This window comes from Mesoplodon mirus, assembly GCF_964341445.2.
Source record: "Mesoplodon mirus genome assembly, chromosome: 5".
Lineage (NCBI taxonomy): Eukaryota > Metazoa > Chordata > Mammalia > Artiodactyla > Ziphiidae > Mesoplodon > Mesoplodon mirus.
The window spans coordinates 130,998,652-131,014,628 of NC_138980.1; the positions used below are offsets into that span (position 1 = coordinate 130,998,652).

Genomic DNA, 15,977 nt, shown 5'->3' on the forward strand with positions numbered 1-15,977 from the left:
AAAAAAAAAAAAAAAAAAAAATCGTAAGACGATTGAGTGTGGTCAAACCACCTAGATTCAGTCTTGGCATCTTAGATTTGAAGCCAAGTTCCTCCACTTACTAACTTTAAGACCCAGAAACATTAGTTAACTGCCCTGTTTTCCCCTCTGAGAACTGAGGATAACAGTATCTCTTTCAAGGGGGTGATGTAGAAGTGAAATGAACTGATACATGTAAAGCACTTAGAATGGTACCTGGTACTTAGAAACTGGTAATGTGTATGACAATTACCATACCTCTTCTAAGAGCACCCTTGAAGTCCCAGCACAGAGTAGGACCCAACAAATACTGTGGACTGAATAAATCTCTTTTTTATTTATTAATTTGGTCCTTACAGTGTTCCTAAGGATGAAAGACCATAATAGATCAAGGTTATTTTCTAGACTCTCCTTTTTTCTCACGCCCCGTACTCTCACTGGGTGATTTCATCCATGGCTTCAGTGAACACCCATATGATAATGCCACATAGATCTCTATCTCAAGGCCATTTTTGTCCTTATCTCTCCAAGCTCTTACATAACCTTCTTGTCTACTAGACATCTCCCCTTGAGTTTCCTGAAACTTAACATGAGCAGAACAGAAATCACTGGCCAACAGCCATCACTGATGTCACGCCTCTGATAACCCCATTGCTGGGTGTCTTGTTATGTGCTCCCATGGCATCCTACAGACTCACCCTCTTCATCCAGCCAGCCAGCCAGCACCTACTATGTCACGGGTTAACCATCATAACAGTTATCCCTCTGCATTTAATTGTCTAGTTATTAGTCTGCCGTCTCTACTTCTGGGTCATAAACTCCCAGAAGATAACAGGAATTAGATCTTGTTTGTCCTTGTAGCCCCAGCTTTGCACAAATTAAAAACACGTGGTAAATATCTGTTGGGTAAGTGACTGAATGTTCCCATGATACTGGTGCAATTATGAAGAGTTAAAACACATCCTTAAGATTGTAAGTTAACTGCAGGAAGAGAAAAAGGTGTTAGAAGAATGTAGCCAATCACTGTTTACAGTGAAGAAATATAAAATTCAAAGATACTTTCTCAAATCAAATATTCTTATACTATGTCCAAAGCAAGGCTGTTTTTCATTTTAAAAAAGGAAAGAAGATTAAGACAGACAGACACCCCCCCCCCCCACACACACACACCCCTCTGACTGGGAGGCAGCTGTTAAAGATGAATGCCAGACTTCACACCAGTTTTCAGTTTAGAACAACTTAAGGAAAGCATCTGACAATGACGGGAAGGACTATTATAATGAAAGACACTTTACTGGTGCAGAGGCAGGAAATGATGCAGCCACAGCTCACCACCACCACTGCCCACCCCAGCATATCCACTGAAATGAATCTGAGGGCCTGGGGGGAAAAGGCTGAAAACTGAGATAACTCATCAAAGAAGGAAAGAGTGTCCAATCATAATAATGTGCAACTCTTTTCTGCACTAAGCATGGACACTGATACATACCCAGGCTCAATTTTGTGTCAAAATTCCCATGAACATTTGTTATTTTCCCAGAACAACTGACCCTCCTTGGAAATTACAGAACCTTCGAGAGCGCTAAGAGAACTAATAAAGTCCATTTTCCTATGGCTCCCAGAAGGTGACGGAAAGCTAAATTCTAACTATCACCAAAATTCCTCTATGAGGACACAGGCTTAACAAGGGACAGCACATAAGCCTGTGTTCCTTCTTCCAGACACAGTGCTGGACGGTCAGCCTCTGAGGCTTTGAAGGCTTTATCAGAAAAAGCTGGTGCCAGCACCCAGAGGCACTAGGCAGGAAGTTGGGTGGGAGGGCTCTGGATCTGGCTAGGAGAATCATTCTCTCCTGTGTCATCGGTAAAGTGACCACAACTTAGGAAAAAAGGGATTCTTGAAGTTATTAACTGTTCCAGGAAGGCTAAGATGTAGAGCAGATCAAATGACAGAGTAACAGCCTTGCTGACACATAATATTCTTTTAAAGTACTTGAAAAATGAAAAGTAGTGGATGACTGCTTTGAAAATACAGGTGAATGGACAGCACAGAAAAGAGTCTCCCGTTTCAGGACCACCAGTGTGACAACTATCAAACAAAGAAAAAATGCTTTGACATCAGTGCTGTATCTCATGGAAGCCTTATTAGCAGCAGATACTAAAGATTCAGGTTTTTCTGGGGAAAACACCATAAGGAGGTTTTGAGTTCTTACCCATTTATACAGAGTAGAGTTGAATAAAAACAGCTGTAGATAAGGCAATGACATAGGTGTATACATAAATGCATATACACAGACACACATAAGAACTCATTTTAGGTGTTGCATTTCAAATTATTTTGATTGGGTCAAGTTGTCTAGGCTAGTGTGGCACTAGAGATACAAAGTTTCATTCATGAAATTTTAAATAATGGTGATAAGATTTATCTCGGGATACAAGCAGAATCTAAATGTATAGCACGTGAATAATAGAATGTGCATGAATTTTGAATGTTTATTTTTCAGAAGAAAACAAAGAATTGCATGTGTGAATTCTTACAGACTCTAAGTGTAGCCTGTATTTGCATTTCAATAGGTTGCAAGGAAAGCTCTGTGAAATTGGTCAGATGTATAGACTCTCATCTCTCCTCCACCCCAAATCAGTCAATTAGCTTCTGGAGAAAGGAGCATATAGAAGCTAATACCCAGCAGCTCAAAACTTATTCTAGCTGATACAGATCAAAATAGATTCAAAGCAAGTATGTTGAGGACAGGTTTTCTATGGAACAAATTCTGGGTAAGAAGCATACAACACCAGGAGCTAATGCTGTTGTGGTCAGAGAACACACACACGGAAATGAAATAGACACGGCAGTGCACAGCAGGAGGAAAAAACAGGCAAATATCAGAAAACTGAGAGCCAACACATCAGAACGGTTTCCAGCAGGCAAAAAGTTACGTTTAGCAAATTTCATCCATTTAAAACAAAGGCATTTGGGATGCCAGTTCTGCTACACTGATTAATATAAACATGCTATAAACGAACCCCCTGTCATTCCACATTCCACCCCAATCCATGCACTCTAATGCTGTCTCTTCTAATTAGCATTTTTCAGTCCTCCCATCAAAAGCCTTTACTGACTCCACATTAGCTACTCCTTGCCCTTTATAAATCTCCTTATTTCAAAGGAGTTATTTTTTAATGCCCACAAGAGTAAAAGTATAATACACAGGTATTACATATGTGAATGATGTTATCAATATATGTCTTTCGAATTACAGCACTTCGGTTCCTTTATTTTCTGAAAAGCTACTTTTACTAAGTACTGACTCGCCTAGCCATGGTTCCTGCTACGGGCTGATTGTTTGTGTCCCTCGACCCACACCCCACACAAATTCATATGTTGAATGCTGAAGCCCTAACATGATTGTATTTGGAGGTGGATATTTGGGAAATAATTAGGGTGAGACTAGGTCATGATGGTGGGGCCCTCATGATGGGATTAATGCCTTTATAAAAAGAGGAAGAGACATGGGATCTCTCCACCAGGATGAGGGCTCTCATCAGGTATGGAATCCATGACAGCCTGACCTTGGACTCCCAGCTTCCAGAGCTATGAGAAACACATGTCCACTGTTTAAGCCTCCCCGTCTGTTGCTTTGTTAGAGCAGCCTCAACTGACTAAGATATTTGCCTACCTTTGCTGTAGTCCTCATAATAATCCTGCCAGGTAAGTGTTAGTATGTGCCTGTGACAGAAAAGGAAACTAAGCCTCAGAAAAACTTTAACCTGCCCCAGAGTCACACAGCTAGGATGTGGCAAAGCCACATGGAGCAAGGCAAACAGAGGAGAAGGAAGGCTCCATTGTCTATAAACACAGTAACTACTATGTGCTTGACAATGTTCAAAGTAATTGACATGCATACATCTTATTTCTACAATATTCCTGGGAGGTAAGTGATATTCTCATTTTACTGATGACAAACCTCAAATGCAGAACAGAGCCCAGGAGAGTAAAGCCAGCAGGTGGTGGATCAACATTCAAGCAGAACTAAAAGCTTCAATGCCTCTGCTCTTAACGACACGACACAAGCTTGCCCTCTGTGAGAGTCATCTTGTCGCTGCCGTGCTCGGTAGCAACCCGCCGCACAACTAGTGACTAACAGCAATAACCGTTTGCAGGTCTGCAGGTAGACTATGGGTCTGTTGGGCTTGGCTTCTGGCTGCAGGAGGACATAGGTCAGCTCCACCAGAGTTTATTCTGGGACCCAGGCTAAATGCGCAGGGACTACCCAGGGCATGCTCCTCTCACGGTAGATCACCAAAGGGCAGGATGGCAAGGCCAACCACACAAGCATATTTCAAAAGCCTCTGCGTGTGACACATTCACTAACGGCTCAGTAAGACACATAGCGGAGCCCAAAGTCAAGTGGGGGAAAGCATCCCTGCCAGCCATGAGGCCGCTCCCTGGGCAAGGGAGTAAATGTATCCTTCTATTCCAGAAAAGTGAAAAATTAAGAGCATAATTGAATCTATCACGCTATCCAAATGCAATTTGTATTTATCATAATGCCTTTTGGTTTGGATTGCTAAACAGTTAATGGAAAATGAATCTATGAGCCCAATAATTTATATTTGGAATAAAGTTTTAATGGAAAAGTGTAAATAGTCAAATCAATGTATTATTCCATCTTCACCTTCATGACAATGCTAAAATTGAGACGACAGGCAATTAGAAAATATAAAACTATCAGTATCTCATAATGAAAAATATCACTATAATGAAGATCTTATAAAATGAAATATTTCTAGACCTAGCTGTTATCTCACTAACTTTCAGCACTAAGCTAAAAAAAAAAAAAAAAAAAAAGTCCATTAGAAAATACTTAACGTTTTCTACAATCATTTCTAGCTCATTGTAATACATTATATTCTACCTCTAACTCCCCACCACTTTCCTGAGAGTTTCCATGTCCTCAACATACTAAATTACTAGGCAGGAACTCATAAAATGCTGCAGCTAATAAAAATAAGCTTGGATCTTCATTTGTTGCCAAAAAAAAAAAAGTTCAGTAATCAATGTGATTTAATGCCTTTGTGTATACATACACAAATTGAAACCACTGTATCAGAAAATTGATAAAATTGTACATATGCCATGTGTCTTTCTTGGTCGAACCCCCTATCTTCAATTACAGATATTCCACTCAAATAGAACAAAAATCTTGCCTGGATTTGATGTAATCTCACTCAGGTTTTAAATTCACTCACTGTTTCAAGCAATATGGCACCAACCTCATCATCTTCATTTAAGAATGAATTCCTTTTTCCATTACAGCCTCTAGTTTGAGATATTTCATTTTGCCTTTTCAAAACTGTATTGGAATGAAACTTGTAGGCAAGTTGTCAAAGTTGGAAGCAATTTGCAGAAATACACACACACATCCCTTCAAAATTGAATACATTATTTTCAAGGTCTGACTAAACCATAAAACTACTTTGCTCTCTATGTAATTTTAACCAGTCCTGAAAAATAAGTGTTAAAATACACATTATGGTAATTCTTTTGTTTTTATGTTATTTTTTAACATCATTATGGGAGTATAATTGCTTTTAGGACGTTGTGTTAGTTTCTGCTGTATAACAAAGTGAATCAGCTATATGTATACGTATATCCCCATATCCCCTCCCTCTTGCACCTCCCTCCCACCCTCCCTATCCCACCCCTCTAGGTGGTCACAAAGCACCGAGCTGATCTCCCTGTGCTATGCGGCTGCTTCCCACTAGCTATCTATTTTACATTTGGTAGTGTATATATGTCCATGCCACTCTCTCACTTTGTCCCAGCTTACCCTTCCCCCTCCCTGTGTCCTCAAGTCCATTCTCTACATCTGCATCTTTATTCCTGTCCTGCCCCTAGGTTCTTCAGAACCTTTTTTTTTTTTTTTTTTTTTTAGATTCCATATATATGTGTTAGCATACGGTATTTGTTTTTCTCTTTCTGACTTACTTCACTCTGTATGACAGACTCAAGGTCCATCGGTAATTCTTGAAAACTATTCTAATGGAAATCTATTACTTTGAGAGAAATTGTGTTCTCTCTTTACTCACAGTCTAGTTCAATTAATTATTTAAAGGGGATGAATTCAGAATCTATATCCAGACTTGACCTCTCTTTGGAAGTTTCAGCCCATACATCCAGCTGCTTACTGAGCATCTCTATCTGAAAGCTTCCACAGGTGCGGCAAACTCAAGATGCACAGAACCAACTAATCACCTCGCCATCCACGTTATTTTTATTTCTTGCTCTCATTTGTTTCTTGTTATGCCTGAAACCTGGGAGTCACCTCCAGCTCCTTCCATTTCTTTTCTCAACCATCCCAACAGGTCATCAAGTCCTATTAATGGTACCTACAGTTGCCTTTTCTCTTCTTCCACTGCCAACATCTCAGTCCAGCAGCAGCATCTCTTACCTCCCCATTTCTAACCTCCTAGCTGTTCCCAGGCATTATTATGAGGCTTCTTCCCAGGCATTATTCATTAACGGCTGACAGTCAAGTATTTCTGTGCCCTAAGTGAAATCTTTTAGTGGCTTCCTACTGTTTAAAGTCCAAACCCTTCAATATGGCGGTATTCTTGGGACTCTGCTCATCACTTTCTGCTTCTCACATGCACTGTTTGCAGCACCTTGAAAAGGACACACCCTGTGTGGCCACCACACCTTTGCACACGCAGCTGCGTCCCCACCCATCTCGCCTAGTCAGTACCTGTTCATCCAGCATCATCTGGCAGAAATAGCCCCATCTCCACAAAGCCTTCCCAGCCTCCTACAGCACAGCGGGGCACCAGCCACCTCCAGTGCCCATGCATTGTGACCGACATACTATAAACCCCTCACAGGTCAGTACCAGACTCCACTCATTTCTGGACTGCTAGAGCCTGGGATAAAAGTGCAAGAGTGTAGATTTAAGACACAACACTCAGTCCTCTGACACAAACCTGTTCAATATACACTGCTGCTGCTATTATTTATTATTATTATTATTATACATTAATTGAAAGAAAGGCAGAGAATGGGTTTTTTTTTTTCTTGACTGCCTGAATCAAAACACAATCTAAGTAAAATTGCAAGTGTTTTGAGAACTCAAGCATGTACCTTACTGAAGAGTATCTATGATAAGGGTTCCAAATCACAGGCGTTTGTTGTCTTTAACATTAGAACGTTTCAAGGTGCAAAGCAACTGTCTTACCACACCCTGGAGGTAGTTTCGTAAGGCAAACCATGTGTGCCAGCGATTTAAAAAATGTAAAACGGCACCTGGACACTGCCAGTGCCCTGGGTCCTTTCGGGGTAAAGGTCTAGGGCTCCCTCCAGCCACACCACTGTAAGAACAGTTCCCCAAGGTGGGTTAGTTAATGGTTTGAGCTCTCACATTACTACCTTTGCCATTATTTGGGAAGTCAAGAAACAAATGCAATGGGTATACATCCCCTTCATGCACCTCTCCATAAAACTAAAACCCAGTCTCAATGGAAGAAAGAAGGCAAAGCTGTTTAACACACCTGTTAAAGGTTGTCAAACCTTACATTTGGGGATACAGAAGTGGTATGTGCCATAACTTAGGTGTTCCTTGGACACATGATCCCCCTAGGAGCAGTGGGTCTCAAGCCTGGCTACACAACACCAAGAGACTGACGTGGATTGCTTCGAGGCCCTAGGCTTTAGAGAGCTCTCCAGGTGATTCAAAAGGGCAGCCGCATTGAACTGCTGGCCTAAGGTTCGGAATGAGGCATCCCATGGAAGTGATTTACCTTCCTCAATGCCAAAAGGATGCACAAGATAAAAAACAGCTTTACGAGCCTTTCATTGATGGTACTGAGTGGTATAAAGTTTTTTTTTCTTAGACAATGGAACAAAAAAATTAAAAATTGGCCACCGGGGCTTCCCTGGTGGCACAGTGGTTGAGAGTCCACCTGCCGATGCAGGGGACACGGGTTCGTGCCCCGGTCCGGGAAGATCCCACATACCGCGGAGCGGCTGGTCCCGTGAACCATGGCTGCTGAGCCTGCGCATCCGGAGCCTGTGCTCCGCAACGGGAGAGGCCACAACAGTGAGAAGCCCGCGTATAGCAAAAAAAAAAAAATTGGCCACCAAAACCACTTTTTAAACTGATTATAAAAGTAATACATGCTTACTATAGAAGAGTTCAAGGAAAAAATTCGTATGGTACCACCATCAAGATATAATAAATTTTAAAAAAACGATATAATAAATTAACATTTTATGGTGCCACCATTAAGATATACTAACTTAACTTTTTTTTTTTTTTTTTTTTTTTGCGGTACGCGGGCCTCTCACTGTTGTGGCCTCTCCCGTTGCGGAGCACAGGCTCCGGACGCGCAGGCTCAGAGGCCATGGCTCACGGGCCTAGCCGCTCCGCGGCATGTGGGATCTTCCCGGACCAGGTCACAAACCTGTGTCCCCTGCATCGGCAGGCGGACTCTCAACCACTGCGCCACCGGGGAGACCCTAAATTAACATTTTAGTGCAGTTTCTTGCTATTAGTTTAGATGATGATAATGAAGAAAGAGAAAATAGGTCCTTAATAAATGTTAGATATGATGGATATTTTTTAGCCTTTTTATACCTCACTTTAATTCATTCTCAATAATTCTGCAAATAAGTGTATTTTACCAGTGAGGAATTAACCAGCCTGGGCAACCCCATACAGATTAGTGGCAAAGATGGTCTTAAATACTCTAAAACCCACACAGGCTCTTTCCTTCCATCCCACAGGGCTATCCTACACGCGCGCGCAAGCACACACACACACACACACACACATTTTTATAGAATTGTACATACATTATGTACACAGATTAGTAACCTGTTCTTTTCCTTGTCATTACTGTCAAGCTTTTGCCCATATCATCAAATATTTGTCAAAAGCATCATTTTATTGGCAATAGTGTCTTCTAACACGTGTGTTTCACAAGTTGGATGCCAATCTCCATGCTTTTGGTTGCTTCCAAGACAAATATATGATTTCTAGGACACTTTAAAAATCTATCATGGGACTTCCCCGGTGGTCCAGTGGTTAAGACTCCACATTTCCACTCCACAGGGTGAGGGTTTGATCTCTGGTCAGAGAACTAAGATCCCACATGCCGCACCATGCAGCCAAAAATTTTTTTTAAATTTAAAAACATAGATGATTTTATAAAAAATAATAATAAAAATCTATCGTTACTCATAATTTATTTAAAATGTAAGTTTCAAATAAATTCCAACACCTTATTTGATTTCATTAGACTCTGGTGCCAACAATAAAATTATTGATCCCTGCTTGTATATTGATCTTTGTAAGTTCATGTAATTCTTGATTTTTATATTTTATCTAGTTTATTGATTATTTGGTCTTTCGGTCTGTTTTTCTTGTCTTCTGACATTATTCATTATTCACTGTGTTTCAAATGCAGCATTATTAAATTTTTAGGTCTTACCTACTTTGAGAAATCTATTCAGGCAACTTAAGACTTTCAAAAGCTATGATAAATGAAACCACACAATTCTTAAAAAGAAGGAACTAAGAGCTAAACAGTGAAGAAGTGGTGGCTCATTTTATCTACAAACTATTGCAACTGAGTATGAAACCCTGTCCTGATGGGCTAAGACAAAAATGAAGACCAAGCCAGCTCTCATTATCTGATTGAAAGAAGCAAACTTGTTTACCTAGAGAGGAAGAAACTTTTTGAGTACTAAACTCGAAGCAAATTTATCATGTGGGTGTAATACAGAATAAGAGACAATGCACAACATAATGGATAAGGCTTCAAGGGGAGTTTTACAAAAAGTGCAAAGATGTTCACTCAGAGCCATTTCTTTTAGAACCCTCAATAAAGGCCAAGGACATAATGTGAAGTTGTAATTCAGATGGACAGTCTACGTGTGATAGGACCTGCCGGAGGGCAGAGCTCAGGGAATCCTGGAGATGAATGATGAATGGTAAGAGGTCTCTTGGGCTATTGCTCTCAGCCGTCACTTCTCAGCCAGGGTCTGCAGAGCAGAGAGATTCAAAATTGAGATTGTTTGCAGGACCGGAAGTGCAGGCATGCTGCGTGACTGTTTCAAAGGAGACCCACGTGCTTCAGTGGAAGGGGAAGGACTAATATTTTCCCAGGAGGATTAAGAGCCTGGTTGGAAAGACATCATTACACAAAAGTCGGAAACGGTTGGGAGCCATGACTTTTCCAAAAAAGCAGCTCTGAATCTGTTCAAATGCTTGAACTCAGTTCAGGCCCCAGAGATCTGTGCCTATGAAAGTTGAAAGTTTGGCTGGCAACTGCTAAGAACAAGGGGCAGTAAAACACATGCTTGCTATAAGCATGCTGCATGTACTTCCACGGCCCATCCAGATCTACTGTCCACCCTATACTGGGCCTTGGTGTTTGGATGCATGGACCACGCACGGCTGGGGGCTCCTGTGCCCCTCTGGTTTCTGTTGGGTTTCACTAATAGGGAGCACCAGAAAGAGTGCAGAAGGAAGGAGAAAAATAAGGCTGAGAGGTCCCTGTCCACCTCCCTGCAGAGTCACTTCGGTCTGTGTCCCTCACCTACGGTACCTGTCACCTGCCTTCTCCATCTCCAGGTTCTGTAACAGCTCCCTCCCTCGCTCCTTCAGGCCTAGTGAAGGTAATGGCTCCCTGTGGCTTCCAGCCCCTTAAACTTTCCCTATACCCTGCCCACACCTTTTAAAGCATCCCTTTTATAAAGTCCCCTCAAATTATCCAATTCATGCTCACCATCTTTTTACTGCCTAAGCCCCACCTGATTCCCACATTTTTTTTTTTTTTTTGCGGTACGCGGGCCTCTCATTGTTGTGGCCTCTCCCGTTGCGGAGCACAGGCTCAGCGGCCATGGCTCACGGGGCCCAGCCGCTCCGTGGCATGTGACATCTTCCCGGACCAGGGCACGAACCCGTGTCCCCTGCATCGGCAGGCGGACTCTCAACCACTGCACCACCAGGGAAGCCCCCCACATTTAATTATTTAAAATCACACTATGCAAGGCTCTGTGCCAATCCAGAGGGCAGTGAACTAAGGTTAACTGAATAAGTACTACATGCCAGAGGCTGTGCTAAAGGTTTACAACTGCCTTCAATCTTTAAGCATGTATTATCTCCATTTTACAGCTGTGGACACAGAGATCAGAGTGGTTAAGAAACTCGTCTAAAGTTACAGAGCTACTCATTGTCACTGGACACTGATCCTCAATGCATCTGCAGTTTCATTATAAGACACTCAAATCAAATAATTTTAAAATAATGTATCACAATGCAATAGGATTAGGTGTGCAAGTAAGTAAAATAGACAATAACTATTATAAAATTCAGAATGGAACATAGTAATTATGGAAAATTTCAGGAAAGAATTATAGTTTACTTTGGTCCCTAATGAGCAGGGAGAATTGGAGAAAATAAGGAAAGGATATTGTAGGTAAAGGGGATACATCAAGTCTGGAGAGGGGGTGATGGAATGGGGTTTTGGAAGGCAAAGAGTTGGAAATGAGACCAGAAAAGTAGACTGAGCTAAATCAGAGAGAGTCAGGTACGTTTTTACTCTATCCTCGAGCAGATGATGCAAAGTCATGTGGGGATTTTAAACCAGGGACTGATGTGGGGATCTACAGCGACAAGCAGGATGGAATGGAGAAGGACCTGGACCCAGGGGTACCAGACAATACAGCAATTTAGGTGTGAAAGAGGCTGCCTAGACTCTAGAAGTATTTTTTTTTTTTTGCGGTACGTGGGCCTCTCACTGTCGTGGCCTCTCCCGTTGCGGAGCACAGGCTCCGGACGCGCAGGCTCAGCAGCCATGGCTCACGGGCCTAGATGCTCCGCGGCATGTGGGATCTTCACGGACCGGGGCACGAACCCGTATCCCCTGAATCGGCAGGCAGACTCTCAAGCACTGCGCCACCAGGGAAGCCCTAGAAGTATTTTTAATGTAGAACTGACAGCGGTTGGTGACTGCAGGCATGAGACGGAGAAGTCAAAGGTGGGAAAAGGGATGACCTGGAGAATAGGTATTGCCTTGACAGAAATACAGAGATGACAATTTTCTGGTTTATTAACAGCTGTACCAGAGAATGAGAAGGTGCAAAAGAAGAGCTAGTATGCAAACTTGTTTATTTGACGTTGTTTTTAAAAAAAAGTTTGTTATGAAAACAATTCTTAGAGTACAAAATAGAAATTTGAGTGAACATAAGATTTTAAGGGCGCCCCATCCTTACCCCTTTGTGGATCAGAAAACTAAAACTACAGTACTCTATCTCTATTTCAGAGGCAGAAATTCAACTCCTTCAATGGATAAGAAACACCACTTGGATATGACCACAACTGGTCTCATTGATTAGGTACTCATCACTACCAAAAGTTCATGTACCATTTTGATTCTTTCTGTCCCAAAGTCATCTCTGTGCCTTTCTGGAACCTCTGGAGATCAAAAGTACCTTATCCCAAAGTGTAATTATCATAAGTATTTCTATTATAATCCTCTAACTAGACTTCTTTCCTGTAACCACCCAGAGTCCTCAAATGATAGGAACCAGGGTAACACTCCCACGTAATGATCCTGCTCTTAAGTTCAGGTGAGTACAAACACATCCACAAGCATATTAAAGTTAACACAGAAGAAACACTGAGACACTGTGACTGAAATAACCTACATCCAAGCACTGCTGACACCCAGTCAGAATGTAAGAGTCCACCTGCTTCTCTGTTTTCTAAAACTGAATTCCAGACCAAGGCCAGGGGAAAATCAGAGCCTAGGCCAAGGTAAGAATGTTAAGTTTTTGTTGTTGTTTTAAATAAGTTTGGGGGATGAGATCAGGTATAGGGGAAAGAGAAGCAAACAAAACAAAAACCTAAACAGAAATCTAGAAATCTAAATTATAAATATTTAGTTGGTAACCTCATCATATCTGAAAAAAAATTTTTTTAACATTCCAGCTGCATGTGACAGTGGACTAAAATGGTAATATTTAATTGGAGAGTGGAGAAATCAACAGAAGATGCTACCAAGCAAAGGAAAGCACAAGAGAATGGCAGGAAAGGAATCATAGGAGGCCTCTCTGAGATACCCCTCCCTCTTTTAGTGCCTTCTTCCTGCTTTAATGATGCCTGTCGTTCATTTTTCTCCAGCCTTGGGATCTATCACATTAGGGATAGGGACACTTTCATTAAAACAAATAAAAGGGAAACACATAACGGAAATCACTGAAACAATTAATTTCCCTGACAGTTAAAAAATATGACCCCTGTTTAAGGGATATTAGGCCCGAAAGGAGCCAGTTATCCTTTGACGAGTTAGACCTGTCCAGAAATTCAAATGGCCCCAAGTCCAAAGGCTGCCCAAGCCCCTGCACCCGTCAGAATTTTCCACGTTTGGAGATGCAACCTGACAAGTTTTCCGGGTTCTAACAGGGGAAGCCACTGGGACCTCTTTCTCTCGTTCTCATTCCAAAGGCAGTGACTGAAGTGCTATCAGTAGTACCGGAAATATTAATCCAGGCCACAGAAAAGACGGAGACGTGCAGTCACTCAAGATGAACGACTAAGTTGTGCTGCCATCTTATGAGGTAGTCATGCCTTGAGAAAGTATATGTTCTGACTAAAAATCATTTTTCAAAGTCCAAATTTTAAAAACACCACTAGTAGGCCTGTGTTTTAAGAGCTAGAGGTACTGAAATTCTAAAACTAAGTTCTAAACACACACTGCAGTATTCTATACTAAACACATTCTGAAGTATTGCAAAATTAAATTTTAGAGAATTAGAATATTCATATGCTCCATATTTTGACACAAGGCTTTAAGTTATTTAAAAAACGGATCTGTTCCAATTCTAAGCAGCTAACACTAAGCATCTATTCAGTGTAACAGGCCAATAGACTCTTATTATTAGATAACATATTCTGTCATAATGACCCCTGTAAATAATGCTAACTGTCTTTACTGGTGATTCTTCTAACTTAAAAATAAATTCAAACAACAAATATGGAATAAAAACATAACTATTTCATCTGACTAGTAATGATATGGAATGTTATAAAGAATAGAAATCATCTTTGATTTCAACAACGTAATACTTATTGAGGACCTTCTATAGTCTAGTGTATTTATTACATGGTCTTTAACTTAAAAAAATTCAGTTATGCCTATCTCCCATGACTCAAAAGTCATGTTACAGCATGCATTTTACAGAAGAATAAACAGACACCAAGAGGGTATGTGACTTGCTCAAGATTACCTAGCAACACAGTCAGAATCAGTCATACAAAAGTGTAAGTTTCAGCCTAGGTTCACTACAGGTATACCTCATTTACATGTTGAAATGTTTCATACACAGTAGTATGTATTTGTAAGCTAACTTAATTCACTAGGTGGCGTTGCTCTTAAGAACTCTACAGTGACATCATTTGTAATACAAATGTATACTTACATCTTGTATTTTGTAAGTAGTTTCCTAACATTGGTATTTCTTAAAACAGCTACTCTGTATGTGCAATGTCTTTTAAAAAAAAATATTGGATATAATGGGAGTAAAAGAATAACAGGCTTTGTTTAAGCCAAAATAAAGTAACTATGAGGTGGCAGAACTTTTATGCACTGTTATGTTGCTCTTTCTCACAATGTGGAGAGCTTTATTTCATTTACAGTAGAAAGCAGACATTCTTTATCTATTATATAGTAGAATATGGCAGGTGTAGTAAAAGTAGGTTAAGAACAACGAAGATCTAACAGTCTAAGTACTATACTAACTAGCAATGTTTCCTTTGTTTTGTTGCAAATCTTAGAAAATAGCTTCATTATTTTAAATAGCCACAATAATGATTTCTTTATTTCTAAAATTAAAAGTTCTATGAAATCTATACCCCTCAAAAGCACCATATATCTCAATCATACCCTCTGAAGTTGTGATCATATGTATTACAGAAATAAACCACAAAAAAGAGTTTCTTAACAAAAACACATTTTAAATTATCTAAAATGAATGAAAGGAAAGAGAAAACTCTCAGCAGAATTGCCATCAACATAGTAATAATCTGAACCATTAGGAGTTTAATAGAGTTTATCATCTTTTTAACAAAGAGCCTTTCCATATTTAACCAGAGACCCCAGAGAGGACGTGGACCCACACAAACAGCTGTGCATTACCAGAACTTCATAGATGTGATGAAAACAAAGAAAAGGAAATCCACAGCAGTGACTAACCACACTGTACATTCAAAACAATGACCACACTGAAAATCATTAGAGTCAGTCTGTTTACTTAGGTTTGGAACAATAGATGACATTTAACCCCAACTTTTTTAATCCCTCTTTTGTTTACCTACAAATAATCCTTTAGTTTATCTATAATATTATTATAATATTAGAGTAATATGAATAATATTAGAATTAGTAATTGACATTTAAAACAAAAAGCAGACAGCCAGCCCAGCTGTGAGTCAAAGACAATTAAGGAATATCTGAAACATTTCTACATGTGCCGTATATTCAGTCTTCCCAAGCACTGTTTTTTTAATCTCAAAAATAATGAATGGGAGTTTAACAATGGCTAATGATTAGCTTCTTTCACAGAGAAAACTACCACTTACACACAGGAAAAAAGAGTTATCAAGGAGTTAAACATACTAATTTTGAACATACTCATATTTTGGCTTCCTGAAACTTACAAACGGCCAAGCAGATGTTTCTTCCAAGTTTTCTGATCTGCCAAGTTTTAACTTGGAATACATTTGTATACTAAAGTCAGAGTAATTAAATTAGAGAAATTTGGGCACAAAAAGCAAGGCAGAAAGACACATATCTTTCCTCATCTCAACATAAACAAATTACAGGGAACTTTGATTGAGCTGCCAGCAGAAACTTTCATCTCACTGACAGGAGGAAACCTCCCAGCAGACACATCTGCAAGGC

The 15,977-nt window shown here is 40.4% G+C and overlaps 1 protein-coding gene across 4 annotated transcripts in view; it reads right to left on the minus strand.

The window, feature by feature from the left end:
• The window catches only part of MAST4 (microtubule associated serine/threonine kinase family member 4), a gene marked incomplete at its 5' end in the record, with an annotated part of 585,767 nt that overhangs the window by 323,442 nt on the left and 246,348 nt on the right, over positions 1-15,977 (minus strand). The window lies entirely within an intron of this gene.